Source organism: Choloepus didactylus, chromosome 7 (genome assembly GCF_015220235.1).
Source record: "Choloepus didactylus isolate mChoDid1 chromosome 7, mChoDid1.pri, whole genome shotgun sequence".
Classification (NCBI taxonomy): domain Eukaryota; kingdom Metazoa; phylum Chordata; class Mammalia; order Pilosa; family Megalonychidae; genus Choloepus; species Choloepus didactylus.
This window is the reverse complement of record NC_051313.1, coordinates 136,991,803-137,018,100: the sequence shown is the minus strand read 5'-3', so window position 1 is coordinate 137,018,100 and position 26,298 is coordinate 136,991,803. Positions and strand designations below refer to the sequence as shown.

Genomic DNA, 26,298 nt, shown 5'->3' with positions numbered 1-26,298 from the left:
CACCTAGCATCTTGGCCCCACAGTCCCACAATCTGGCTGGACTGCCTGTTCATTGGTTTGCTGGTCTCCATGGATGCTATCTGCACCAGAAAGACTGCATGGTCCACGATCCTTTGTAATATCACTCCTGTGATACTGACATCCTCATTCTGGAGGCCTGCCCAGGTGGAGGAAATGGAAAACCCTCTTTGAGCAAGGTTGAGCAAGCTAACTCCCTTCTGACCCTCTCCAGGCCACCCTCTTCTTTAGGAGAGTGCCAGCCGGCAAGTTGCTGGGACACAGAACTAGAACGTCAGTGGAGCTGGGAACCTGCACTGCAGACTCCAGTGACAGCAACAGAATACAGCTTGGCAGCTCATCTGCTCCACCAAAGGGAGGGACAGACCAACACTGCCCAGTGCACACTCTCACCTTGACACACTATCCTTTAATTGACACTTGTGCTTGCTGCTGCAGTGACAGAGACAGGGCAAGAAAACAGCTTTAAGATAGAGGTTAAATGACCACCCTGAATTCTACGAGCTAGAGCATATCTGGTAGCCAGTGACATTTGTAAACATAATTTATAAGTCTCCTGAACATGGAGGGAGGGGGCTTATTCATAAGCAGAAACAGGAGGGCCAGAAGCAGGTAGAGCAATCGAGGTTGCCAAAGAAAAGGGAAAAAGAAAATCTGTTTGTACAAGCAATAGCTGTTCCCTTTCTAAATAATAGCGTCCTAATCTTACACCCTCCTTTCTCAGGAGAACAAAGAGGAAAAGGCAAAGGAGACTGGAAAACTAGGGCTTGTCATGGTAGAAGAGAGCAATCTTTGTGCCCAGTGTTCTTTGTTCTGCAGAATAAGTTTTACAAGGTTGATGACCGGTATCAACTCGTGAGAGCCCCAGGCCTTAAGACTGCCTATCAAAGTCTTGGATTTTCGCCATGGAGAAATTACAAATTTTCAATTCGATGCAAGCTCCTAAGGCTTGCGGTGGGGGTGAGGGGAGAAAAATGAAATGGAGGGCAACCTAATGGAAACTTCAGAAAACGACTTTGTAACAGAGAGTTTTCAATTCTGGATGTGTAAAAGCAAGGTGTACCAAGATTCACGAGGATGGCTGATAAGCAGACAGCTTCCACACAGCCCAGTTCCTGAGCAGGGCTCCTCAGCAGTAATTCTGCCAGCACCTGGTTAGTTTATACTCAGTGCCTGGCACTGGAGGCTGGAAGGTCTCAAGACAGCAGAAAGAAATAGGATTTAGAGGCTGAGGAAGATGCCCAAAAGAGCATATTGACAAGAACTAGCCCGAGTTCTGCCATTTGTATCTAACCCATATTTCCATTTTGGGGGACCGGGCTGAGGTATGTTGTTTCAGGAATGTAACAAAAATAGAAGACAGGACTTTGAAAAACTAACTTCCTCTAACACCGGTTTCAAACAGCTAATTTTACTCTCTCTGCTAAAAAGTTTTACAGACTTGTTAAAAATTACTTTTTATGAAACTTTGTTGTATACTTGCTCAGGTTTCCTTAAAAGGTTAACACAATCCTCAGGACATCTGGAAGATAGATTAATTTTTTCAGTGTACGATTCCACTTAGCAATAATTTATTGCATAGCTACCACCGGAAATGTAATGGTTACTTGTTGGGGGAGTGGTTGAATGATTTTCTGGTATAAAAGAAATTGTTTTACAAAAGTGAAAATATTGGAGAATTTAAAGAATTGGCAATACCTTTCCATTTGTCTTAGTACATCGTTCCAAGGAACAAATTATTCACTGGCAAGAATCAACAGATTCTGTTTTGACTGACAAGAATAATGTCATTTAGTTCCTATTTGTGCCTCACCTTTCCCCTAACAAAGGAAAAGCAAGAATCTCCTAGCAGGATAATGGAAACAATCTAAGAACTATGGTATGATATACTTTGTTAGAAATAACATATATATTACAACACATGTGACAGAGCAGATCAGCCACTGAGGTTCCAAAAGTGTGGGAATTATTTTATCTATCTTTGCAAGAATTTCCAGTGGCCCAATACTGGAAGGCAACAGAACTACAACTATCCGGTCATTTGGGTGTCCCCTCTTGCCGGTGTGAAGTGATTCTTGATTACCCAGCACTTCAAAGATACACCATTTGAAAAATACACTTTTGGTTTTGGGTATAGTTTCTGTCCAACTGGAAACACTACAGTCTGTAGTATTGGGAGCCACCAGTTCTTTCAATGGCCTAAGTTCTTGCTCCAGCTTTTGCATTTGAACCCATTAAGTGACCTTGAAGGAGAAATGGTTCTGTGCTACAAATCCCCATTCTATCTCTTTGTCACTGGTCATATACCATATGATTCTGAGGGAAAGAAGTCCCTGGCTCTGAGGTCTAAAGTGCCCAAATGGAAGCTGTTATATAAAAGACTATTTCTATTTTCTCCTTCTTCCTTGCCTTCTCAAAACATACATCCATCTCAAAGTTGAAATCCTGCCTCTGCTCCAAGATCTACTTCAGAGGTCAGTACCCTTGAAGACTTCCCTGAAAACCCAATTCTCAGGAATCTCACACATCTTTGAACTCCCAAAGCCCTCTGGCTATACCTGTTTCATGCCTCTGAGTCCATCCTACCTCAGTGAAGCCAAGGATGGTAAATATATTACTCATCCCTGCATCCCTGATGGGGTTTAGCACACCGTCTTTTAATAAATATTACTTGGTGAAATTCTAAATTTAAACAGGACACAAAACTTTCAGCCTTGAGTTAAAAAGCCCTTTAACACTTGCACCATAAAGCTCTGCTCCTTTCTTTTCCCCAGAAAGCATGAATTCCTTAGAAGATATGTGAGCCTTATTCCTTCTCCAGCTTCTGGAAGGTTTGTGTATTTTCCTTCCCCTCTCAGAGATGTCGAGAGGGGGAGGCTGAGGATGCCCAGGGGAAGGGGTGCTGGGAGGCATAGGGTCTGCAGACTGACTCCAGAAGTAGCTCCGACATCAAACATCAAGGGAGCAGCTCATGCAAAGACCCCGCCAAAGGTTCCATCTTGGAGTCAGAGACGGGCAATGGCCAGGAGCCAGTGAGGCTATCAAAAAGAAACGATTAGAGAAAGACAAGGAAAGGGAAAGGAAATGGGCAGAACAGAAAACCCTAGAAGACGGGAGACAATGCATGAAAGCCCAGAGAATCTTCATGGAATACATACAGCGCTTCTTTACTTTCATGACCTGTGGGTCAATTTGCAGGGCCACTGCAAGCAAGGGCTAAAAAGAAAGGAGACGACCCCCTCATGTATCTAACCATAAAAATATTCCCTTCCCTCTCAACTACTTGTTTTGCTTTTTTTTTTTTTTTTTAAATGATGGGTGCTAGAGAATCTGGTATCACAAATGGCAAATCTAACAGTTACAGACAGACAGAAACAGGGAAGTTCCCAAACCTCGCTTACTAGAGTGTGTCTGTGTATGTGTGTAATTCTCTTTCTCTGGAGACAGGCTAGAAATTCAGTTCCCATTTTTTCTAGGCTTATGGAGACAGCACAAACTGTTTAAACAGGCACAGAGGTGTTTATTTTAGCGTCTCCATTTCTTCCTAGGATAATGTACTCCCTGTACTGAGAGCAATTACTGTGAAGAAGAGGTCTATTGACACACAAAATTCAAGAAACCTTTATCCTCTCTATCCTCAAAAGCAAAGCAAGACGATGCTTCCCTAGGAAAGTTTCTGTGAACTTTCCCTTTGACGCTGCAGACACGTTACTGGATGGACTTAATTTGTGCCAGCCCACTACATCTTCACGCCAACATCGTGCATCATCCCAAAGCAAAGAAAACAAAAATGGGTCTAGGTAGAAAGAACAGGTCAGGCCTGGTTCCCACTTTGGGAATGAATATGAACATGAACGTTGATGAAATGATGTGACTGTAAGAGGTAAAACCACTAGCGGTCACAGAGTGCCAGGGCAGGCTGTTCACAAACAACCGACAAAGCAAACCACAGAAATGGAAAAGGAGGGGAACGAGGGATAGTGCAGAGTATTTTTTAACCTATTGGAAAACACCCAAACTCTGTTCTTTCTATTAAGTTTTTTTTTTTTTTTTTTTAATTGTTTCCTCTCAATTTACTTACACACATCACAGAAATTTAGCATCTACTTCTGAGGAAAAGAAAATTAGTTTCTTCATGATATTCCTTACCCTCTCGGACTGCCGTCAGTTTCCCACCAGCTTACAGTTACATATGAGGTCTTGGCACAGACCTACTCTAACCTTAAGACATTCACGTGATTACTCACTGAGTGCCTTCTATGGACCAGGCACTATTTAAGGTGCTGAGGATTCACCAAGGAATGAAAAAACAAAACAAAAAAAGCCATGCTTTCATGGAGTTTGCAATTAGTCAAGGAGATGGACAATTTGCATAAATATATAATATGTAAGGTGCTTAAGAGAAAACTAAAGTAGGACAGAGGTACAGAGTGTGATGGAGGTGGTGCTATTTTATATAGGTCAGAGAAGGCTGCTTTGATAAGGAAACTCAAGAGGTCCTAGATAAAGAGAGAAGCTTAGGAAAGAAATATAGGTAAATGTCCCTTTGCTTACAAACTACATAATATTTGAGAATGGACATGGATAAATTTTGAAGAGTAAAGTTCAAAAGTAGCTCATATTTCATTTTCGAAAAGACCAATGAGTGTGGATCCTAAATTTAAATAACAAAATATTTGCTTGGGAAGCACTCAAATGAATTCCTTTGAATGGCCCTGGAAAGTCTTGTGGAAAGGGTTTCAGGGAGGTAACAGATTCTTCCTTTACCATTGGCAGTGGTATGCAACATCTTAAAAGTGGTTGTAAATTGAGGTTGTAGCAAATTGTTGCTTTTTATAAGCAACAAGTGGGGCAAGACTTAGAGCCAGAAGAGTCTTTGAACTCAACTTTCTCATTTTACACATCATAAAACAGACCCCAAGTTTGTACATTTCACTGCACCCCCACATCCAAAGCCTGGGTCTCTTGACTCTTAGTTCAGTTCCCGTTGCCCCTTTCTTGCACAAGATACCATATCTCAGAGTAGAAAAATGCTTTCGGGTGCTGAGCCCATCTGCTAACAAGACGGTGGAAGATTTGCAAAGTGGTTCATGGGGACAAGACAAGGAGTGACATAGTGGTGATAAGTGTGGGGTACGATCTGCAAGGACTACCAAGGATGGAAACCACTCATTCCAATGGATGCTACAATTACCATCCATGTGTTCATATACCCACAATCTATACCCCATTTGGTGCAAATGCACCTTCTTTGAAAATTGCCTGCCTGCCTATTATAATGGCACACTGTACACTGGCCTTGGGATACCCATTACACTAAATAAGGGGGAGATATGAACTCTGTTATAAAAAATGTACCAAGATTATGAACAGTTGCTAATTTCTAAACTTACTAAGAAAACTGGGAATCCAGCCCTTCCAAGCAAATGTATTTGGCAAGAAAGAAAAAAAAGTCCCTAGCACAAAAGGAATTCACTAGAATTTAGTAATCTCCCCTCCTCAACCCACTCAGTTTACAGAAGGGTTTTAAAATTACTTTAAGTCTGCCATGTGGCATCTTCAAGTTTACACTTCAGAACTTCTGTGAAATCCTCCCTTCATGTTTGAGGTTTGACATGGTATCACAAGAGCAGTTTAAAGCAATGGTTTTAAACAAAACCGAAAAAAGCTACCAGATTTGAAACAAAAGCTATCTTGATTATAGCAACTGCTCTGCTCATTTAAATATAACTCAAAACCTAAAGCAGTTTTTCCATAAGACACTTGTTTCCTAGGATAAAATGCTTTTTAAAAATATCACCAGAAGCCAATTCTAACAGCTACCTGATGGGAAAAAAAACTTCCAGTGGCAACCAAATCTAACAAAGCCCAGAACAATTCCTTGATTGTGATAGAAACTTTGACAATTAATATTTTTCAGTAAGTACTGAGGTGCCTTACACAATACTCTGCCACTTACGGGGGACCCAGACCAAGATGTCAACTAATCAATAGAGTCCTTGGAACTATACACAGACGTGTAACACTTAAGGGGGTTAACAACTTGCCCAAGGCTGCAAATTTATTTTATGAAAAGGAGCAGGTATAGCATTCTGGTGGATTGATTCCAGGAGCTGTGAACTTTCTAGGATAATCAATGTGATCAAGTGTACCCAATGGAAACACATTAAATGGAATTAGGAAAGCCTGTCTCTCATTATCCTGTAATCTGATGCAATGAGAAATTTTGAATAGGCTTATTTTAATATTACTGATTACTCAACCCTGAAAAAATATGGGTAAATATGCATATTTTAATCACAACTTTTACAAAACCATGCAGTGGGAAAAAATGTCTGTGGAAATTTTTCAGTGTCAGTGCTTTCTCTCCAGGTATATACCTTTATATTAGCTGCACCCGGATCTTTCGAAATCTTTTAGGCAACAGGAAAAAGTTTCCTGATTGAATTATTAAAAAGCTAGAAACTTCAAAAATATATAAACAAAAAGACTAGTCCAAGTCAGCTCTTGAGGGTGATAATATTTGCTCTTTCTCCGAGGCCATGCCAAGTTTCCTGGAACTGGATCCTTTCCTGGTTAAAATTATTCAACTTTTTTTGTGCGGCACCATCTAGATAAAATCTCCAGAAAGCCTCATAATGAGGCAAACCCACATCAAGTTGCATATCAGATGAGCTCCTAGAAGCCAGCAACATGCCACCTGTTTGATCACTTGATTCAAAGTTTCAGGAAGATTGCCCACAGCTGGTAACACAGAAACTCCTTCCCCAATCTCAAAATCCCAACACAGTAATCTGATAAAAACCATTAAATCAAGCCAGTTTTGAAAAAGAGAAACACCAAACACAACTCACTGTATATGCAGACCTCATATTTTGAAAGTCAGAAAAAAAAATGTAATTCCAGTTAAACATCACATAAATAAAAGTAATTGTAGGGTGGAAATAGTGGTTGCTAATCCTCAGGCCAGAGAACGCTACCCCCTAACCACCAACTTAAAAGCGCTGTCATGGTCCAGTTTAAAAGTTTAAACCATTTTGTACCAGTGCAAAAGGCATTCCTTTAAAGAATCACTGAATCCCACTCTTTTATTCCAGAAGTAGATAATGAGCTGGTGCCTCACAGAAGCTATGAGAAAGGCAAGTTCCTGGCAAATAAAAACAGAACCTTTCCTCTAAAAAAAGAAGTTAACTGGATGATCACCTAGAGCTAATTCTAATAGCCCTTCATCACTCTGGCTCAGTTACACCCAGTGATTCACAAATCCTTACAAGGCAAGTCACTGCAGATGTTGTTCTCTGGTTGTTAACTTACAACATTCACTGTGCACCTTTCACAGGTAGTCCCAGCCTGTCCTTCACCATGGAGACCTGCCACCAGAAGCCGGAGAGCGCCTGGGCTCAGGAGAGGTCCTTTTTCCTTTCACAGAGAAATGAGAAAGACCTGGATAGAAACAGAACAGAAGAAAAAAGGTAAATGCACCAAATCACTCAACTTATCAAACCAAATCTCACCATTAAATAAAATAATTTACAGTTCACTAAAGACCATTTTCCAGTACCCTTTTCTTAAAAACAAACAAACAAAAAAACAGTAGCTTTCCTCTTGCCTCAGGGTGCAGAGGAAGGCACAGCCAGACTGCCCCCAATCCCTATCCCCAGTCTCCCAAAGTTAAAGCCCAACCTGGGAGACTTCAGATGGAATCCCAGCTGAGATACAGATTTGCAACAGGGCCTCAAAATACGCCACTCGATTTTACTCTCTGCAAAAGGGAGCAAGGGCTATCACCTTTTGCCACTTTCATACCTCACTGGGTCCTTGGAAACATCAATAAGATCACTCTTGCAAAGCACTCAAGTTTCTGAGAAGGAAGGCACTATGAAAATGCAAAGTGTTACTAGTGGTCGTAAGCCTGTTACCGAGCTCTGAGCCAGAATATAAAAGCCAGCTTTGGCCAGGCACCAACAAGCAGCTATCCCTGGAGCACCCAGACGTGTGCATGGTCCCCAGGCTACAACTCCCCTTCCACTGAAGGGGTAGAGGGGAGGAAAGGAATGGGGAAGGAGGATCTGGCATCTCCGAAGGCATAGAGGCAGATAGCTAAGGGAAAGGGAGAATGAAAGCCTGCAAGAGACGCATGTGTGGGAGCCTTACGCTTCATTTTATACCTCGACACGCCCTCGCCTTCGCATTGCTGGTGCACGGGGCTGTGAAATTTTCCACTTGGCTCGCTGCCATTCCCACCCACCAAGGACAATGCACACACACACACAGAAGTCGCACCCCAGTCCTGCTGGAGAAGGACTGGGTAATTTTCGTTTGTTTGTTTGTTGCTTTTAAAGAAAAGATCTATTCACAGCCTGATCGTTAGTATTATCCACACCTGGATTTCTTGATCCCCACCCCACACCCCCTTTAAAGGCGAGCCAGGAGCAGCTTTCCGGGGCCAATACTATCGAGTTATTTTGACTTGTGTTACTCCTGAGCAGCACACTTGAGGGACAGGACTTCCGCTAGTGGCTTTGGGAACTTTAAACAGAATTTAAGTGCTGAGCTTGAATCCTGTTCGCTTTCTAAATAAATCACCCACAAGTGCCAGCGATTTTGTTTTCCTTTCAAAGGTAATGAGCACGCATTGAGCCAAGTTGGGAGTTGCAATATTAGCCTGGTGAGTGTAATAACAGTTTCGAGGGGGAAAAGGGGGTCCCTTATCTCCAAAATGGACAATTTATTATAAATTCAGAATAAATAATAAATCCAGAATAAATTATACCAAATCTTAGATTTAGTGTTGGTAAGACACTAACAGGTATACCTCAAAATAAAGAAAAAATGGAGAGAAAAAAAAAATGGGACAGAAAGGAGAAAGGAGGTGTCTGCAACTCATATAATTAATCATCACTTTTTATAGTGAATAGTCTACAAAGTGCTTTCTCATTAATTAACCCATTCACGCAGTAGATTTCTACTTGGTTCTTATTAAGTCCATCGGGTTCCATGTTCAAATGGGAGAAATCACAATGAAGAAAATGACCTGGACTCTGTTGCCATGAAACTTGCTGTCTCAAGGACAACGGGAAAGAATCACAGCATATGAGTTTTAGCTTGTGTGTGTGTAATGTTAAAACCTGATGCGTATTCTGGAGGAAAAAATAAACAATGTGATCTGCAATTATAATGGAGGTAACATAATTTAGAAGGGGAGATGCTCAGGAAGGAAATATTTTCTTTCAAGAGTAACATTTAAGCAAAGAAATAAAAGATGAGTGGAAATTAGCAAGGCAGAGCATTTTCAGGTAGAGGAAAGAGCATGTGTAATATCTGGTCTGATCTAGATATTTACAGCTAATTTCTGTCATTCCATCTTTTTTTGGGGGGCAGGTGGTGGCACTGAAAACGGCTCACACCATCTTGAAATAATCTACGGTTCTCCCTTCTGACTACTGGCCCATCAGAATATACACTAGTAATTTCTACTAGAGGATCATCATTTGATGTAGGTATTATACATGATGTGAAGAAAGGAAAACTCTAGTTGCCTAATGCATCCCCAAACATCCCCATTATCACAGTGGGGAAAAAAGAGGATATTCTTTGATGACACCTGCATGCCCCAGTTGGAGCCAAGAAACCCTCCAAAATAAGGGCTAAAAATGGATCAAATTACACATAAGCTTCCAAAAAAAAACTTCTTGGCACCTTGGACTAGCTTCCCAATTAGCTGGCTTCTTCTCGACTATCAGGATATTTTTATTATTTCTCTCCTATTTTTATTATCTCTTGCTTTCAAGAGTGCCTGTACATCTCTCTTGTCTTGGTTTGGGCATCTAACTTACCCAGGTGAGCAGCATGCTGTGAGGAAATGAAAAGCATGTGTTCACCTGTGTTCCCTATCGCCACAGATCTGGTCCAGCTGAATTCTACCAAAATAGAAACTTAGTTTACTTTCTTTGTCCTACAAAATTAAGGCATCCTTAGATAGGCCCATCCATGTACCCCCCCGAATGGAGTAAGTTTGAAAGTCTGTCTGAAACTAATAAACCAAAATACTATTTGCATCTCCTTCCATGTAAGGCTTCTTGGATAAAATGTAATTTCTTCTACAAATTTCTCATACAAAAGTATTGGTCTTACTCCCAAATTCAAAGTCTTATAATACAAGCTTCCCCTTAGACAAATCTTAGCAAACTCAGAAAGAAGAGAGAAAGAAATGGGATTTTCCAGAAGCCAACATGTTCAATATTCTGCCTTCAGACCTGTGAAATCAGACCAGGCTGATAGTTCATCCTTTGTCCACAGCAGAAAATAACACAGTGCCAATTTCTCTCTTCTCTGACCGTGCAGCACATACGGTCTGTATCATACATTTTGACCCAAGGTCCTTTTCAATTCAGCACTCAGCCGTACTACTGTGTTTTTATTCTCCACTCCACTTACTCAAGTTTTGAAGGCCCCAAAATTTTATAAGCTCCTGATGGAAGAGACCACTCTGGCAATTCTTTTGCCAGTCCCATAATAGTGTCTAAAAGAAGAGCCTGAATTTAAATTAAATGATCCATCTCCAAAACCTGTTCCAAGGCTTAAACTTTACTCCAGGAGAATCTTTAGTCAATAGCTACAATTTAAACCCATCTCACCTTTCTCTGTCTCCAGGGACTTGAGGCCCATCTGCTATCTATCATCCAAATGAAAGCCCTCCACGCACTCAAAAACAATTAAGCTACAACTTAGCCTACTCTGTTTTTTTTTTAGTTAAATCTAAAAATTCCTAAATTCCTTTAAGCATCCTTATTGGCATCTGTTCCTCCAACCCGTTACATTTTTAGCCATTAGTGGCTTTTGAACAGTTGCCATCTTCTTTCAAGATTTACGAACTTCCCCCCACCCCACCTCCACCTCCTCACCAGGAACCTAAATCCTTGATTCTCACAGTTTTTCAGTCACTATTATGAAACCCTCGGGATAGGTGGAGGGGAGAAGAGTGCTCTGAGGTTGTGGTTCTCAAACTGGAGCAGGCACCAGAAACACCTGGAGGGCTTGTTAAAACACAGACGACTTTTGCCTGTTCTAATTATGTAGTGTCAGTGAGATCATACAATATTTGTCCAATTGCATTTGGCAAATTCATCGAGTCAGAAACTAGAATACAGGTTACCAGGGGTCAGGGTGGCGGTAGGAAAAGAGGAGGTAAAGCTTAAATTGTACAGTTTCTAGTTGGGATGATGAAAAAGTTTTGGTAGTAGATGGTGGTGATGCACCACTGAAATATGTTTGGATGTGGTTTAAAGGGGGAATTTTAGGTTGCATATGTTACTGGAATAAAAATTTTTAAAAACAACATAGGGATGTACAACACAGTGAACCCTAATGTAAACTATGGACTATAATTAATTGCATAATTATAATATGCTTTCATCAATTCTAACCAATGTACCACACTAATGTAAGATGTTAATAACAGTGAGGGTATATGGGAACTCTATATTTCTAAATGATTTTTCTGTAAACCTACAACTTCTCTAATAAAATAAATAAACACATAGGAAGAGATGTGGAAGGAAAATCAAAATTAAAAGAAACCACTAAAAAAAAGCCCCACCATAAATGGCTGGGCCTCACTCCCCGAGTTTCTGAGTCAGTGGGTTGGGCTGGGTACTGAGAACTTGAATTTTTTAACAAGTCCCCAGGTGATGCTGGAGGCTGCTGGCCGGGACCAACCTTTAGGAAACCACGGCCTTACAGGTAGGTCCTTCTCTCAATTATATTAGCCAGACAGAAGCTGAGAACCTTCTGAACATATTTAATCACTCCAAGATGGCTATACTGGAAAGAATGGTATCTGTCTATTCCAGAGGTGACAAATGACCCTACCCCACTCCCAATATCCACGCATTTTACAATGTTGAAAAACTTTTTGCAGCCGCTCTGCCTGTGTGCACTTTTATTCATTCTCCTTCCACCACTTCCTGGCCCTGTCATGGCCAAATCTGCCCTCCCTCTCTCCTTCAGTCTGTTTCCTCTGCACTAGAAACTTCCTTCCAGCCACAAAGCCGGTCACTTCCATCCTTGAAGACCTTCCCCATACTCTTTCATGCTCCCGAATGGCTCATATTAAAGTGTGGTATATATTCAGCATTGGTGTTTCATCAACTCTGTCTTAAATCTTTGGTGTTTGACTTCCACCACTCTTTTTTTTTTTTTTTAACTTCTTCCTCTTTCAAAGGTGATGAATAGCCTCCTGACTTCTAAACACAGTGGCCTTTTCTGAGTTTGTATCCTAACAGACTTCTTATATTTGATGCAGTTCACCAATAGTTCCTTCTATTTTCTTCTTCTTTTGTTGAGTAGACTAGCATTTTTGCCTGAACAGCATCTTTCTGGAACGACCCCTACCCCATTCTCCGTGCTATGTGGGATGATCCCATGCTTTGGCTCCTAGGAGGGTGGAGGGCCCAAGTCTGGCCAGTGGGCTTACAGGACCCCTCTAGCATTGGTGACTGATTTTAGGGATAGGAAGGAGACCAAAGCCAAGCCAATCAAAGGCCTCTCTCAGACCAGTTGAAAACAGAAGGATTGAAGTGCACTCATCTACTGAGGTCATGAAACTAAAAAGCTGCAAAGAGCTGTTTTTACCACTTTGTAAAAAAAGCCCACTTGGGAATGAAGCTATGTGGGAGAGAACAAAGTGTTAAAATAGAAAGCCTGAGTCATGATGGTTGGGAGATCCCTTGGATCCAGCCATGCCAAAAGTCCAATTTATCTCTGGACTTTTTTTTTTTTAACCATATTTTCAAATTGTGGAATATAACATATATACATAAGAGTGATAACTTTCCAAGTGCAATTTAGCAAGTAGAGAGCAAATTTCAAAGACTGTTATAGGTTACAGTTCCATAGGCTCAGTTATTTCCTTATTGTGAAATATAACATATATGCAAAAAGGTAATATCTTTCAAAGTATGCTTTAACAAGTGCTTATATAGAGAATTTCCAAAAATGTTATGAGTTACAGTACCATAGTTTCAGTTATTTCCTCATGGTGAAATATAGCCTATATACAAAAAGGTGATAACCTTCAAATTATAATTTAACAAGTGGCTCTAGAATAAATTTTATCCTGGTCTTTTTAATTATGTTGTGGTGGACAGAATTTGAAGCTGGCCCCCAAGATTCCTGTCCCCTGGTGGACACACTTTCTCCCAGTTACTGTACAGGACACGGATCCAGATGCTGCAGACATAATTCAGGTCCCAAATCAGTTGAATTTAAAATGGAGCAATTATCCTCGATGGGCCTGGCCTAACCAGGAGAGCCCTTAAAAGGGACAAGACTCTTCTTGGAATGAGATTCAAAGCCTGAGGGGACCTTTGTCGGGGGCCACATGGCAAGGAGTTGTTGTTGAAGCTGAGAGCGGCCCCAGTTGCCAGTCAGCCAAGGACAGGGGCTTCAGTCCTACAACCTTAAGGAACTAAATTCTTTCAATAACCAGATGAGCTTGAAAGAGACTCATGAGCTCCAGGTGAGAAAGCAGCCTGGCCAAGCTCTTGATTTCCATCTATGAAACCCTGAGAAGAGAACTGAACTAAGTCATGCCTGGGCTTCAGGCTACAGAAACCATGAGATACTAAGGGGTATCATTTTAAGCCATTAAGTTTGTGGTAATTTTTCATGCAGCAATAGAAAACTAAGATGTATGTGATACAATGAATTCCATTTGGGGGTCAAAATCAGTTTGTGTTTATTTTTTTTTCTGTCTCTTGCAACCAAGAGAGCCTGATACCTTTGAATTCCCTGAGACTGTATTATTCTGGTGTTCCTTAAATATCACTTGGACCTTTCTGTTTTTTCCCTTTCCCCTTGTTCCTTCTAAATTTAAGGTGTGTATCCTCAGCTTTCTTCTCTTTTTACAATAATTTTCTTCTATTGAGTATAGTTCTTAAGTCTATATCTTCAGCCCTGGCATCTCCCCTAACAATCTACTGGATATATATAGCATAAATAAATTATGTCTGTTTCAAAACTTCTCATCTTTTTTTTTTCAAAAGCAGTCTGTGCTGGTTTGGATGCATTATGTCCCCCAAAATGCCATTACCTTTGATGCAGTCTTGTGGAGCAAATTAATTAATCTTTTTGATTAGGGTGTGACCTTTTGATTGGATGTTTCCATGGAGATATGACCTACCCAACTGTGGGTGATCATTTGATTGGATAATTTCCATGGCGGTGTTACCTCTCCCATTCATAGTGGGTCTGAATTAAATCAATGGAGCCATGTAAATGAGCTGACAAACAGAAGGAACTCAGTGCAGCTGTGAGTGACATTTTGAAGAGGCGCTACAGCCAAGAGGGACACTTTGAAGAATGCATAGAAGCTGAGAGAGTAGCTGCAGATGAGAGACAGTTTGCAGACAGCTGTTGAAAGCAGACTTTTGCTCTGGAGAAGCTAAGAGAAGACAAACACCCCAAGAGCAAATGAGAGTGACATTTTTGAGGAACTGCAGCTTAGAGAGGAACGTCCTGGGACAAAGCCATTTTGAACCCAGAACTTTGGAGGCAGATGCCAGCCAGGTGCCTTCCCAGCTAACAGAGGTTTTCCAGACACCATTGGCCATCCTCCAAAGAAGGTACCCAATTGCTGATGTGTTACCTTGGACACTTTATGGCCTTAAGACTGTAACTGTGTAACCAAATAAACCCCCTTTTATAAAAGCCAATCTATTTCTGGTGTTTTGCATTCCAGCAGCATTAGCAAACTAGAACACAGTTCCTCTTCTTTTATTTCCCATCCATGCTAAAAGCATCAGGTCTCCTTCTCTTTCTCCCTGAGCCAGTCAACTGTCAAGTCTTCTCCTTACAATTCTGCACAGTCTCTACACACACTGCCTCCAACCTGGTTCAGATTCTCTTCCTCTCTCGGTGGCCTCCTAACTGGTCTTGTCTTCAGAAATTTCCCTCCAAACCACTGCCTCATCCCTTCTAGCTCCGATTTCCTAAAGTTGAGATTGTATTGCAACTTCTCTATGCCATACCTTCCTTGCTTCCTACAGCTCACTGAAAAAGTTCCAACTTCTTCACCTGATGGTTAAGACTGTCACAATCTGGCCCCAACCTGCTTTCCCAACATTTTATCCGTTTCTCTCTTCATGTGCTCAGCCCCAGCAAAACTGAGCTTCTCTCTTCATCTCTGAGAGCCCACCTTTCCACCTCACGTGTCAAAATTCAAGGCGTATCTTCTAAGACCAGTTCAAATCCTACTTTTTTTGCATGAATATTTCCTTCATCCTCCCAAGCCACAACTTTTTCAGTTAGAAGTATTGCCAACCCACTCCCCATATGAACATGCCTACAGTTTTTATTCCTTTTCCTTAGGTCACTAATCATTTTATTTCTTATCCTAAAATAGGCCCCATTTCCCAAGGAAGGCTGGAGTAAATACCTTGAAGATGGGGTTTGAGTCTGTCTGCTTTTTGCCAGCCTCAAAGAACTTTTGTACTCTGTACCCTATGTACATATGGTGCCATTGATGAATACTTGTTGACTAATGTGGTATTTTACTTTCACTTTGACATTGCCTCAATTCTCCTTCCTCCCTGGTTATCAAATGGAGAACTCCCTTTTGGGTGACTTGGAGAAAAATCATTGCATAAGCCAATAAGAAAATTGCTCAGTCGATCAATAAAAGGTTCTGCAAGAGCCTCTTTTTTTCTTCCAACTTAGGACTAAAGCTGACTCTTTATATTTTCTTCCCGAGGAACAAAGAGAAGCAGCCAAGGCTGCTGGTAATTACAGAGTTCAAAAATGCTTCCTCGGAGCGAGCATTCTCAGATTGGCAGGGCCCAGAGCCTCTGATTCCACCCTGCTCACGAAGGAGGACAAATGCCAGTCACACTGGGCCAGAGGCCTCCCTTTGCCCAGGAGAGGCATTTTTGGTGCAGAACTTTCCTGAGAGTGTAAGTTTCCTGTCAGATTTCAAGAAGAGCCCTCAGTGTCAATGACACTGGGTCTGGGGATGGGGTGGGAACTGAGGTGCAGGGTGGGATAAAGGCTACACTTGAAGGATTCTGAAGAATATGATTTATTCACCATATCATGTCATCCCCATTCAATCAACATTTGATGATTTTGCGTGAATGATCCATTACAAAATTTCTTCCAAACTGGCATCCTTTGAATATCTAAGCATGGATTTGGGTCATTTTCTACTGATGTTAACTGGTTTGTGTTCAGGGAATAAAGGCTAAAATTAGTATCTGCCTAAAACATAATTAGAGGGATAAATACAGGAAAAAATCCTGTGATCAATTTTTTTTTAAATTGTAATTCATGTTGATTCAAGTGACCATATCCTATTATCAGCACAGATTATCACATAAAGGAAAGGTTTTTTCCATTCAGATAAAGGCTCTGCAGGTGTCTGTGTTTTGTATGCATATTGCTTCTCCTTACTGGTAAAGAGCAAAGTTTGCTATGAAATGAAATTATGCACCCAGAATAACATATGCCTGCATATCAAGACTAAAATAAAAATAAAATATAAATTGAATACACATCAGTATGAGAAATACCTCGTTGGTACTGAATGATCATAAAATGACATCTCCAGGAAATCATTATTTTAAAGGCCATGATAGTAGTTGCTCCACATTGACAATTTATTCTTGGCCTTATTTGTTGAATACTCTGGTCCTCCAGAAGTTGAAGCCCAAAAGAAGGCACAATGGCCCCTGAAACAGAAATCTTGACCAAGAAGCCCAGAGCCTAGCCTGGGTCACACATCCCCTTTCAGGCTGGAATCATCACACACTTTCCTGGAGGGGAGTTTTGCTCATGCCTGCTTGAAAAGGTCAGTGTTCAGTTTAGGTGTTGCTGAAGTGCTTGGTAAAAACAGGGAAGGCAGGTTCAGAGTCTGTACTTCTTGCTTTGATTATTTACAAAGCATTTATAAATTATGAGCATTTAGGATCCACGGGTAGCCAATGTAAGGGGTCCTTTGACTTTAAGTCTGTTTTGGTTTCTGCTCTACTTGCTTTCCATTTTTACAACAAAATTAGGACACAGTTAGAAAATAAAAGCAATAGTTAAATATTTTCCTCTCATTCTCTGTTGGTCATAATATTAAGAGATATATGATGATATCCTCAACTATTTCACTAGTCCTGACTTTCCAAAGCACCAAAATAGTGAGTCACAATAACTAAGGAGAGAATCTGCACACCCAGGTCCTTTGGATCAGATACAAATAACAGAATTCACCAAAGATATTAAAATCAGAACCTGCAAGCACCCTATCAAAGCCACGATTCCCTTTTAATTTTGTGAAACGATACCGTGTAAAAGCTTGGTTATAACCAGGACCTCAACCCATGCCTTAATATCTAAAGAATCATCACAACACGACAAAAGACCATTCAAAGATTTAAAATAAACATATAGAGAGAGAGGAAGAGAATTACTTCCCCAAACTCAAAATCCGTGACCATTTTAACTACCCAAATTTTGCATCATGTTAGACCAACAGGGCTTTCCATAAATATATTAAACCAAACTCATTTGTCTTTTTGTCTATTTTATTAAATTAACAGCCATCAAATAGAAAAACTCTACATTCTAACCTCTCTTTTCATATCGTTCTGAGTAGCTGCCTCCTTGTTTAAATATTACAACTTTTTGATGTAATCGGAACAAAGGTATTGTAAGACAAAGGCACTATTGAAAACTTCTCTTCTTTTGTGGGAGGCTTAATAAAACTGTTCTAGATTAAAATGGAGACTTTTAAGCTCTCAGCTGTGAAGACCAAGAAACAGAAATGCCACTTAGCATTAAGTCTAGGGATTACCTGTTGAAACACCAAAGGCAGGTAGACTTTGATGTGGGTTACTTGGAGTCAGTTAAGTGCCAAGAAACACAATTATTGTTTCTTTCTATGAATGTGCAGCTGAAGATTTGATACCATATTTGGAGCAAAGATTCATTGTGTGGAGGGGGTGGGGGGGAGCAGCTCTGAATGTAAGCACAAGCAAATTCATGTTGGTTTGAGCCAACTGAGAGTAATAAAAGGAACCACCTCCTATCCCACTTGGTGCATTTTAAGTTCAAATAAACTACCATTTTCTGAGCAAACTACCCCAGCGAGATGCAGCCATACTTTGCTTTCAGAGTCCTGAAGCCCAATTAAAATACCTGCTTGCAACATTTCATTAAAAATTCCAAGAAGCCTGTTGACATAATAAGCATTCTAAAAGTTTCTTATATTTCTTTTAAAATAAATATTTTAAAGTCTTTTTTTTTTTTAAGAAATTAGCAACATCTGTTTGTCACATAGCTCCAGAACATTCTTAGGAAACCGCAAACCCCCCATTTCTTTCAGAAAAAGGAATAACAGGGGTTCTCTCCTCCTCCCCCATCTTCCAGGTTTATGGGCTTATACTAATATCATGGCTCAGGGGATTCTCACACTTACAACTCCTAATACATCAAAAAGGAGAAAATCTCTCGCTCCTTAATTGTTTTGTCGAATAAGCTCTCAAAAGTTCATTTTTGTTACCTTTTTCAGGCAAAATAAGAGGCCTTTTACAAAAATTCTATTGTTAAAACAATGGAATTCTCCTGGGAATGACTTCGTTATGGAAATGAAGTGACAGCTTCTTTTATCTAGCCAGGCAGAAAGTCTGCATTTATAAAAGGCATTCAGAGCACTCAAGTACTGTGTGTGGGAGGACATAAAATGCTATTTTTAATTCACATTTCAGCATTCCTCCCATACAGGTCTTTTGGTATAATCATAATCATAATACTGATCCAAAAAGGAAAAAAAAAAAAGACTCCTATTTCTGCTGACCCTAGCAGAAAAAGAAAGAAAAATTAAAAGAATGATTAATACAGTTTCCTTGCACTTTTGGACCATTGTGTGGGCTCACAGATGAATCTCCCGGTTCATCAAAGCTGACCATCCATTATCCCAAATCAAAAGCATTTAAACTCTGCTAGTAACAGCACTGTATCTTCTCCACACACAGTGACATTTTTTAGGTGTGACTTTCACTCTACTGAGTACTTGATGGGAAAAGCTGGGCAAGTTCCTCCATCTGTTCCCAAGAGCTAACCTTCTTGGAGATGTTGTGATGGATGAGGCCAGCTGGGTGGCGGGGCCACGGTGGAGACCCCATTTCTATGGGAAGCCGCCTCAGATAGGCGCGAAGCACCTAAGCAAAGGTACCTGGACAAAGGCAGACCTTTGCAGGCCAGCTGTGGAGGCTGCAGATGAGGATTTGTCTTGGATGCTGGCCTTCATGTTTCCTTTGGCTGTGCAGGGACCAAAGCCTGAGGAGGAAGTGCTGGGAAGGAAATGAAGACGTCTCTGAAGAAGTTTGGCATGGGGAGGGGGGCAGTAAAATTGCAAAGGAGAAGTGATGGAGTAAAACGCTCCAGTAACGGCTAAGCAACTAGCTTAAGAACATCAGTGACGGGTTACATGGCTACACAAGAGATGGGGTCAGAGAGATGTTTTTATCAATTGAGGCAAAATTTACGTTGCATACAATTTACCATTTTAGCCATTTTGAAGTGTACAGTTCAGCAGCTTTTAATACAAACTGTTGTACAACCCTCATCACCATCTAATTCTAGATCATTTCATCACTCTAAAAAGAAACCTGGTACCACTGAACACTCACTTCTCATTCCATTCCCACTCTCCCCCCAGCCCCTGGCAACCACTAATCTGCTTTTTGTCTTTTCTGGATATTTCATATAAATGCAATCATACAATATTTGGCCTTTTGTGACTGGCTTCTTTACATAGCATAATGTTATCAAGGTTCATCAAGCATGTATCAATATTTCATTCCTTTTTATGACCGAATAATATTCCGTTGTGTGTACATACCACACATCGTTTATCCATTCAGCAGCTGATAAGACACTTGGGTTGTCTCCACTTTTGGCTAGTATGAATTATGCTGCTATGAACATTCATGTATAAGTTTTTGTTTGAACACCTGTTTTCAATTCTTTGGGGTATTTACCTAGGACTGCAATTGCTGGTTCATAGGACCATTCTGTTTAACTTGCTGAGGAACCACCAAACTGTTTTCCATAGTAGCTGCACCATTTTACATCCCACCAAGGTCCAAGGATTCCAATTTCTCCACATCTTCACCAACACTAGTTATTTTACATTTATGATGATGATGATAGCCATCCTAACGAGTCTGATGTGGTATCTCATTGTGGTTTTGATTTACATTGCCCTCATGATTAGTGATACTGAGCATCTTTCCATGTGCTTATTGGCTATTTGTATATCTTTTTTTGAAAAATGTCTATTCAAGTCCTTTGCCTGCTTTCAATTGAACTGTTTGTCTTTTTACTGTTGAATGGTAAGAGTTCTTTATATATTCTGGACAATAGACTCCTTATCAGATAAATGATATGCAAATATTTTCCCTGTTCTGTGGCTTATCATTTCACTTTTTTTGCTAGGGTCCTTTGATGCATAAGAGTTTTTTATTTTGATGAAGTCCAGTTTATCTATTTCTTTTTATTTGTGCTTTTAATATCATATCTAAAAATCCATTGCCAAGTCCAAAGTCATGAGGTTTTACTCCTATGTTTTTTTCTAAGAGTCTTATATTTTTAGGTCTTTGAATTATGATCTTTTATCCATTTTGAGTTAATTTTTGCATATGATGTCAGATAAGGGTCCAAATTCATCTTCTGCAGGTGTATATCCACTTGTCCCAGCACCATTTGTTGAAAAGAGAAGTCAGAGAAATTTTAAGTTTGGAAAGACTGTAACCCTTTCTCTTGGGGGGAAAAAAAAAAACATTTTGCAAATTAACTTTCATTTAGTTGACTTTTCATTATAGCATGATTGTACTCAGTGTGTAAGTGAATATTTAAATTATTCTTCCTCATCCCATGCTTTGAGAACTATCAAGTTTTCATAGTCTTGAAGATTCAGAAAAGCCAACCAGTTCTTGGGTGATGCTTTTACAAGGATTATTTTCCAAAAGCAACAAGTAGCTTGAAATTGCTGGGTCATCTCTTCTTTAAATTCATTTGTTTCTGTATTCATTCCCTCCAGTGAACTTATCCTGTCTTCAGATATCTAGAGAACTCTACTCTTTCCCACTCCAACACCTACTCATAAATATAGACTCTTTGGGAAGGACTTAATCTTACTCATTCTGAGTCATTTAGGACCAACAGAAACAAAATATTTTACTTTTAGCAAGAATAGTACAGTATAAGTTGTAGAATTCTAGGTATCACCCAGCCAGCCAGTGGAAGAATAGGAGCCTTTCTAATCCCTCTAAAGCATCAGTTCTCAAATTTGGCTGCACATTGTATTCACCTGGGAGCTTTAACTAATGCCTGGGTCCCACCCCTTGAGTTCCTCACTAAATTGGTATGGGGTACAGCTCAGGAAATGGGAGTTTTGAAAGCTTTTTAGGTATTTCTAATGTGCAACCAAGATGGTGAACCACTGCTCTAAGGTCAATCATCAGAGCTTGCTACTTCTCCCCCCTGAAAGCTAGCTCTTTTTGCCAGCTAGTGATGGCTGTCAATTAGGGATGGGTTCATCTGCTCTAAAGGATTCACACTTTCAGATTAAAACTAACAGCAACTGAATTTCCTGTATCAATTCTCATTTAATCTTCCTAACAAACCCTGTGAAAGGAAGTTTATTATTCCCCTATGACAGATGAGGAAACAGAAACTCTGAGAGATTAAGCAATTGCCCTAGATGACAAAATTTGGAAGTGGTAGAGAATTCTTTGAATACAGTTCTTCCAACTTCAAAGCCTGTATCATTTAGCTGTCTCAGTCAGTAATTTTTTCAAAGGGCCAACCTCCATGAGTGTGATCAAAGAAATTGGTACTGAGACCCACAAAGGAAACAGGAGCTTCACATCCTCCATCCAGCACTTATTTTGTGGATTGCGGCTGGGGCATATATACTCACTGAAAAGAATGGTGGTCACAGGCCCGGTCATTTACTTTTCTTTTTCTCGGTTGTGTATGTATGTGTGCAATTTGTATGGGAAGTGGGCTTCGAGATTATGTCTGAATTCAGGAATACATCCCATGACTCAAAAAAATGTACCTGTGGACATATCAAACGATGGTGGGGTACTAATTATTTACAGTTGGTGATAAGACTGGTAAAAGGCCATAAAATATGTTCGCTCTGGTGTAGAATGAATAAAAATTGAGCAAACTACTATGTCATTCCCTAATGAATTAATCTGATGCCTGGAAATGATTACAAAACTCAGTCAGTTGAAAATAGCAAGACATAGGACATCAGGCAAAAAGCTCCTACACTTAAATGTTCAGGTTCTTGTAGTAGAAGGAACAGCTTCCATACAATACAATATCAACTCAACTAAATCACAGGGCATATTAATAAGCCTTTACAGAATAATAGAATAAAGTTAGAACTGAAAAGTTTGTTGGTAATGGTGGTAGAAGCTGGGAAGCAGGTTTCAAATCCTTTTTTTCCCCTTCTTTACACAAGCATACATGTGTACAAACACACACACTGGGCTTAAGGGAAAAATGGATTTCAGTCGTGTCGTTTTTTATAGGCCTAATTTATTAGTCCTTAAAACAAAGGAGGTGGCAAAGCTATTGTTCTATGTCTGTGCTTTACTACCGAAGGAAACAGGAAGAATTTCTGTAGAGTAGATTTAGGAGCTAAAACAGAGTAATGATGTGCCAGAGGTTTTCTTAGGTCAGCATAAGAAGTTGGTTATATGAGAAAGTTTTCATAAGTGGGAGTTTTATCTGCTTCTCTCCGAACTGTAGTGAATCTGTCAACTTTCTTTCCACTGTATCAAGACTCTACTCTTCAAAATCATTCTCAGTATGCTCTGAATTGCTATACTTTTAAGCTAACTACTTCTCCAACTGCTGTTTAAAAACTGACATCTTCAACCACATTTCAGGCTTAGACTATATCTAAATTTCCAAAGTCTCATTGGTTCTTATGAAAGTGCTACTTTAAAAAAATACATTTGACAGCCAATCTCTTGAAAATGATTTGTGCAGAAATTGTGTTCAAATTACTTTATATCAAGACATTTAAGAGAAAATGTAGTTTTCTTTGTAATAGGCTAAAAATAATGATATCCTTTATCTTCAACTAAACATGTACATATGTTGTATAAGCTGTTGCATTTAAACAAATTGAAAAACAGTAGGATTCTGGCTATCGTCCATAAAGAAACAAAACTTGCCTAGCATATCATTTTAAGCATTAAAAAAATATAATTAACTGTTATTTTCCACAAAGCTCAACCCTGCATATAAAACCAGAGTTGTCAACTAGGTCCAAGGCATCAAATTATGAAACCTAATGTCTCAAAAACATCAACAGGAAACTCAGACAAAGTAATTATTGCAGTCCAATCTTCCACAGGAAAAAAAAGAATATGAGGAAAGTAGTTTATAATTCTACAAATCCCTTGGTTATTGGGCAATATGGTATTTCAATTGCCCCTTATGGCAACAGTACACAAATCATATCCCTAAAATAACCCCACTGACTATTTCGGTGAGCACTTACCAATGTGCAAAAGACTGCCAGGTGAGGTTCAGGGTTCAGAAATGAATAGAACATGTTCATTGTTTGCATGCAGAATACCGATTTTTAAAACACAAACCTGTCACAATATCTAATAATTGTTGATGTTTCATCACCAACACAAGTGAGTTTCGACCGTGTGTTTTTGAAGTCAGAACCCTCCCTTCAAACAAAATCTTACACAGAAACTGTGATGATTAATTTCAGGTATCAGCATGGTGATGTTACGGCGTCCCTTTGTTTGGTCAAACACTGGCCTAGATGTTGTGTGGAGGTATTTCGTAGATGGGATAAGCATCTACAACCCTTAAGTAAAGGAGACCACCTACGAAATTGTGGGTGGGCCTCATCCAGTCAGCTGGAGGCCTTAAGAGTGAGTGCTGATGGTTCCAGAAATCAGAAGGAATTTTGCCTCAAGACTACACCTCCCATTCCTTCCTGATTTTCTGATATTCCAGCTTAAGAAGATTGGACCCAAGACTTCAATGTCACTCCTACCAGAATTTCCACTCTCTGGCCTGCCTTACACAATTGGGACTTGCCATTTCCCATAATCATGTGAGCCCATTTCCTATAATAAATCTCTTTATATATATGTATACATATATACGCATGTACACATATATCCTATCGGTTCTGTTTCTCTGGAGAACCTTGACGGATACAGACACCGAATACCTAAAACAAATAAAATTGAGCTCTTTAGGTTGACTAATCGGTTCCTGCACACCCCCCATCACCATCACCAGGTGAAGGCAGCCTTGCGGGCATGGGGGTGGGGCTTTGAGGACTCCTTAGGGCCTTGGAGATTGTGGCCTGACCTCCTTAAGATATTTACAGGGCCCTCTACAACTCGCAACTTACCTTCACAGCCTAGGAGCTCCTCTTTCCCAAAACCGTTTGCCCACCCCACGCCACGCTCTGCCCATGCTGTCGCCTTCAGGAGGTATTCCCATAAGTTCCTCTCCTACTTGGCAGATGCCAATGTCAAGACACCCCACAACTCGGCACTGCTGGGTGTTGTCTTCACTCCATATATACATTCGTGTTTGCTCCTACCATGCTGGGGAGTAATCACGGCTCATGTAGCTTTCAGTTACACCAGGCTATGAATCACACAAGCACAGGGATTTAAGCCCCTATTCTGCACAGGTCTCCATGCATAAAAAGGGGACTTAATAAAAGACTGCTGAACAAATGAATGAATGAAGATGGAAGAATGGATGACATGGCATGGTGTGCTTTCATCAAGCCAATAGAAAACCTTTATATACATACACATATGCATATATACATATGCACACAGGCATACATATGTATTTATAAAATTCTTCATAATGTAGTTTTAATAATGCAGGTTGTGGATGACCCAAGTTCTGCTATATATCTCAGGGCTTTTTCATCCACACTTAGGACGTTCCTTAATGAGAAATGTAGTAAATGCGGCTGAGAAGTGGTAAGCAAAACTCCTGCCTACTAGCTTAGCTGCCAACTAGTAGTTTGGGTTGCTCAAAATGAATTTTTTTGGATTATTTTCCTAAATACTAACTGATTCCCATTAAAATGGATTGTGAGTTGCCATTACTGTCCATAACTGTTAGTTACCATAACTGCAGTCAGTTACTGTTAGCAGTTACTCCTGGGACTGTTTCGGGCCCAGGAGTAACAACAGGAGCGTGTGTGTAAAATAGTGTGCAAAATATCTTATATGTAACACACATGGCTTATATGTGATAAAAACATGATTTTGTTTTTCACATTTTAACATTTTTGAAATTAGGAGTTGTCATATACAGATTTCTTTATTTCTCTCAGGAAACTAATCGTTAAATCTATGGCATATCTTATAGTCAATGGTGTCGAGAACTCAGAAAGCTGGCACATATTTCATATTCGTATTTCATTTCTCAGTTTAAAATGCTTTTATATAAGGATTGAATTTTCAGTTGTAGACTTAGACATATATAAAACAGAATCCCGGAAGTAAAAGGCCTTGCACACCGTGAGGATTCACCCTTGGAGAGTAAGAAGCCGGCAGTAAGGCAGAGACTTGGTCCCCAGATCTGGATCCGACGCCAAGCAGATACCCTAGGGAAGTCTGTTCGCTTCTCCGGGTTCAGGCTCCCCAGGCGGGTGTCAAATTTCATAGGGGAAAATTAAAATTAAAACTGGGTTAAGTTATTCCTGACCTCCTTCCTGCACCAATATTTGGTGTCTTTCTGACCTTTCTATGGGGCCCTCATGGGGAAAAAGCTGAACACACTTGCTGTTCCACTTGGCATGGTTGGTTTGGGCTGCAGAAAATAGAAAGAGACCACCTCCCCCTGTGTTTGGTGCTCTTCCTTTGTAGCTTTAGCTCTAGTTCTATTTTCAAGTTTGAATCATTGCAACCCCTCTCTACTGCACAACAGATAATTATGTATAGCCACAGAGGCCACCGCACAAGGGGACAAAACTCAGCTGGATACAAGCCAAAGTTCTCCCTCTCGACTGCAGGCAGCCCAGACATCTAGATATCCATTTGGGATCCAGTGGGTCCTTGCCTGAAAGAAGACACTGTCTGAATAATCCAGAAGTCAGCTTTCCTGACAAGTCAAAATACCGACCTACCACTTGTCAAATTTAACAGGCCAGCATCATGCCACCAGATTTTCTTTCACCAAGAAATAAGCAAACAGCATGGAAAAGGG

General features: G+C 40.2%; 1 protein-coding gene across 4 annotated transcripts in view; it reads right to left on the bottom strand.

Moving 5' to 3' along the window:
• ATXN1 (ataxin 1) overlaps window positions 1-26,298 on the bottom strand; it is a 508,626-nt gene that overhangs the window by 160,692 nt on the left and 321,636 nt on the right. For all 4 annotated transcript variants that reach the window (XM_037844369.1, XM_037844370.1, XM_037844372.1 and 1 more), the window contains one exon: window positions 7,333-7,461. The gene's annotated coding sequence lies outside the window, so the exon portion shown is untranslated. The remainder of the gene's footprint in view (window positions 1-7,332; window positions 7,462-26,298) is intronic.